Source organism: Nyctibius grandis, chromosome W (assembly GCF_013368605.1).
Source record: "Nyctibius grandis isolate bNycGra1 chromosome W, bNycGra1.pri, whole genome shotgun sequence".
Classification (NCBI taxonomy): Eukaryota; Metazoa; Chordata; class Aves; order Nyctibiiformes; family Nyctibiidae; genus Nyctibius; species Nyctibius grandis.
The window spans coordinates 26,123,915-26,128,513 of record NC_090694.1 but is presented as its reverse complement, the minus strand read 5'-3'; the positions used below and the strand labels follow the sequence as shown (position 1 = coordinate 26,128,513).

The following is a 4,599-nucleotide window of genomic DNA, read 5'->3' as shown; positions in this document are numbered from 1 at the left end:
CATAAGCTGTCCCTTTTATACATTTTGTACTTTCCCTGGCTGTAAGCATGTGCATTGCTATTCGTTAATATTACTAAACATACTCTTCTTTGATGTGTTGATTGGTCACTGCTCTGCCACTGGTCCTTCCTTAATTGGCTCCATCAGTTCTTGTTTCTTCTCCTCCGTGTTCGGTTCCCACGGGCTACTCCCTCAATTCTTGTTTGCTCAGCTGCTGTTTTTCCTCATCTCTCCAAGGTCGGCTTGTTGACACTAGCTACATGAATCTTCTCACGCAGCTAGGCCCTCACTCCATACTCTCATACTTCTGGCTCATTACATGACCATTCTGCTCCAGAAACCCCTCTACAATTCCCCCTTTCTTTTCTTGAGCCAGAAAGGCCGTGTTTATCGTCCGCTGCAGGGCCCTTCGCAAGCAGGAGAATAAACACGGTAATACAAGGATGATAATACAAATCACAAACAATCCCATCAATAGCATTTTAATCAATCCGACCAGCCACCCTCCAATTCCCAAATTACCCAACCAGTCATCCAGGAACCCATGCTGTTCCCGTATTTTCTGTGTGGCATCCATGAGCTCTTTGATCTGCTTATGAATTGACTTGGAATGATCGTTCAGATCCATGCAACACATCCCATCAAACTCCTGACATCCGTGACCGTGCACTAATAATAAAAAATCTATAGCAGCTCTATTTTGTAAGGTAGCATGTCGGATACTATCTACATCATTGGCTAATGTTCCTAAAATTCTAGAAGTTTGATCAGCTCTTTTTGCAACCCAGCAAGCTAAATTTCGCAATTGTGTTAGTCCTTGTGCAGCAGCGACACCCGGGGCAAAAATAGAAGAAAGAACTACTTTGGTCCTAGACCATAGTTCTACCTCATCTTTACATTCTTTCCCTAAGGTAGTGACACTTCTTTTAATCTTGTGTAGGTTAGTGTGGTTTAATATGACCTTTCGTGTAGGCATTAGTAAGCTTAATTTACCTATGGTACACGGACCTCCCAGTTTTTTACTGGGCAGCCCTGGCCAAGCCCTATCTCCACAAATTAGGAATAAACCTTCTGGTAATTTTCTAGGCATGGCCAAATCCGGTGCTGGCTCTGTTCGACTGCGCCCTACGTTTGCACACCAGATAGATTCATTTTGCCACAATGGATTACTGGGTGTGACATTTTGTAATCTCTTTATGTTGTTCTGATAAATGTTTGATCCCTCTGTGTAATTGAAAAACACACAGGATTCCGCCTCTAAAGTTCCTAGGATGTCAAGTTCTTGGGGCTCTAAGGGACTGACAGGCAAGCTATCGTCCCATAAATCCCAATGTTCGCCACATTTCATTGCATTCTCACAGAGGCTCTGTTTCAGCACATTCAACCCTGCCACTATCTCCTTACTTTCAGATCTGTTTAAGGGGACCCCCACTAGAAATGTATGAAAGGGTTGTTCAGGCTGAGCTAAGGAGGCACAAAACTGCGTCTGGTTCAAGCTCCGCATCAGAGTCACCCAAACGTTGTGACTCCCCTTCCACGGTGTAGGTTGAAGGACTATCAGTTGATGACCTTTTGTCAGGTCCAGGATCCTAAGCAGGCTTAACACAGAAAAAACAACCCCTTGCTTCATCATGACTGCGCCTTTTGCTCCCTTTTCTATACCTCCCACGCAAACCTTTTTTCACACTTCCCGCAGTCAGGGCACTGGATCTCTCGAGAGGTCAGTGTTCCGAGGCAGATCCTGAGTTGGCTCCTGTAGTTCAGGTTGTTTTTGTAGCCACGGCTTCACCCACTTAGCTGGTACCCATTTGGCTCCTGTATCTGTAACGACACATGCATACCCTCGACCCAACGTTATTAATTTCATTGGACCTTCCCACACACCAGTCACCCCATTTTTTACCATCACTTTGGCTTGTTCCTGTTCTTTCTGAAAATCCTCCATACCTCCCTTTAACCCTGCACCATGTTTTACCGCTGGAGGTACAGAGTAGTCCTGCAGCAAGCGTAAAAGGTTTAGTACATAAAGCGCTTTACACAACCTGTCAGGAGGAGATAGCCCTGGCTCTCCCCCTTTTTGTTTTTGTAAAAGGTGTTTCAGAGTTTGATTCATGCGCTCCACAATAGCTTGTCCCGTTGGTGAATGTGGGACGCCCGTTACATGTGTTATACCCCACAGTTGGAAAAAGTCCTGTGTGGCACGTGCCACATAGCCTGGGCCATTGTCCGTTTTAATCGTCTGTGGAATGCCCAGGGCCGCAATAGCAGAACGCATGTGTCGTTGAACGTGTTTGCTGGATTCGCCTGTTTGTGCTGTAGCCCAGGTAGCAAGGGAGAAACAGTCAACACTCACGTGGACATATTTCAGCCGTCCAAATTCGGGGATGTGTGTTACATCCATTTGCCATATCTCCAACAGTCCAGTACCGCGGGGGTTGACACCAGGTGCTAAACCACCCCCAAGATGTTGACAGTCTGGACAGGACTGGACTATCCCACGTGCATCTGCACTGCGTAGCCCAAACTGACGCCGCAGTACCTTAGCAGATTGATGGAAAAAGGCATGGGATCGTTGTGCTTGAGCGAAGCGATCAATTGAAGGCGCAGCCCAGGCAGGTGCGACAAGTTTGTCTGCCCGAGCATTGCCTTCAGCTAAGCCTTCCAGGAGTCCTGTGTGACTACGGATATGTGTGATGAAATATGGATGCAGTCGCTCTGCCAGCAAAAGCCATAATTCATGAAAAAGTTGGTATAGTTGTTCATTAGCTATCTCTTTGAGCAGAGCACGCTCCATCCTCTGGACAATCCCTACGACATATAAAGAGTCACATACCACATTAACAGGTGCTGTGTTCCATCGCCTGAAGACCTCCACCACAGCTCGCAATTCTAATTGTTGTGTAGACCCTTGAATGTCAGATAAAATTACATCATGCCACTTCCCATTGTCTAACCATGTTAGTGCTGCTTTTTGAGCTTTGCCTCCAGCATCTGTAAAAACGGTGACACCACTGACCGGACGTTCTGACCTTTTTGGTAATTCTTCCCATTGACCCAATTGCAGCACAGAGAAGTATTTGTGAGGGGGTAGATGTACCTTCAACTCGCCCCTATAATCCAATAACGTAACTTGTAATGGTATGGAATTTTGTAATGCCCATTGTAGATGCTCTGCAACCAGTGGAATAACCAAAAAAGCAGGTTCGACGCCTGCTATCTCTACAACCCTCTGCCTTCCTTTCATTACAAGTTGTGCTATGGCCTCTACTTTCGTAGTGATGGTACGTTTTGGTTGCATAGGCAAAAAGATCCATTCCAGCACATGTAGAGGATCCTTGTCAGTCACCCACTGCATAATTAATGCCAGGGGGTGGCGATCGTGATTGATAACCAATACTCCAATACTGTAATCTGGGTCCCAACGGTGAGTGTATGCCATAGCTATTTTGGTACTCAGGTGTTTCAATGCCTGCTCAGCTTCCTGTGTCAATGTGCGGGGGGCATCTGCACCGCCTCCTCCCTTTAGCAATTGCATCAAAGGTGCCAATTCAGCATTGGTGAGACCACACAGGGTTCGCACCCAATTGAGGTCTCCCAACAGTTTTTGTACATCATTTAAAGTACTGATATTCACACGAATTTCTAGTTTTTGGGGTCTAACAGTTGTTTTGGTAATTTCCCACCCAAGGTACTTCCAATTTTCCTCCTGTTGTACCTTTTCTGGGGCTATTTGCAATCCACCTTTTGCTAGTTCAGTCTGCAGTGTATTAATCAATTGTTTTTTATCCAATTGTTTCCCTGCTATTAGAATGTCATCCATATAATGGTATATAATCAAATTTGGAAAATTCCTTCACACAGGAGCAAGTGCCCAGGCCACATACATTTGACACATTGTCGGTGAATTTTTCATTCCCTGTGGTAACACAACCCAATGATAGCGTTTCATAGGTGCAGCTTTGTTCACTGATGGCACCGAAAAAGCAAATTTCTGATAGTCATCAGGGTGCAAAGGGATGGTGAAGAAACAATCTTTTAAGTCAATGATTAAAATGTCCCAATCTTTAGGGATCATACTGGGGGATGGGAGCCCTGGTTGTAGGGTTCCCATATCATCCATGACCTCATTGATTTTTCGAAGGTCATGTAACAAACGCCATTTGCCACTTTTTTTCGGAATAGTAAATATTGGGGTGTTCCATGGGCTTGTTGTGGGCTCAATATGACCTTTTTCCAGTTGATCCTGTACCAAGCTTTCAAGGTGGGCGATTTTTTCTGCAGACAGCGGCCATTGATCAACCCAAACTGGGGTTTCTGTTTTCCAGGTTAGTTTTAGGATTGGTCGCCCTTCATCAATGGCCGCCTCTAAAAACCCTCACTGTTAGTTACCAAACGTGCCCCTAATTGACTTAATGCATCTCTCCCCAGTAAACAAATGGGGACAGGTATCACATATGGTCTTACTGTACAGGTACTCCCATCCTGCAATTTGCAACAAATCACATTTGTACTGATTTTAGTGGTCTGTATTCCCCCGACCCCCAAAATGGGCGTAGGGGGGATCTCCAATGGCCACGAATGAGGCCACGCTGCTTGACT

At 45.5% G+C, this 4,599-nt stretch overlaps 1 long non-coding RNA gene across 1 annotated transcript; it reads right to left on the bottom strand.

Moving 5' to 3' along the window:
- Window positions 1-371: 371 nt before the first annotated feature.
- Window positions 372-2,534, bottom strand: LOC137675789 (uncharacterized). Its single transcript, XR_011050002.1, has 3 exons — window positions 2,354-2,534; window positions 1,676-1,821; window positions 372-407 (listed from the first exon to the last, which is right to left on the bottom strand). It is a non-coding gene; the product is annotated as an uncharacterized lncRNA (long non-coding RNA).
- Between the last annotated feature and the right edge of the window lie 2,065 nt (window positions 2,535-4,599).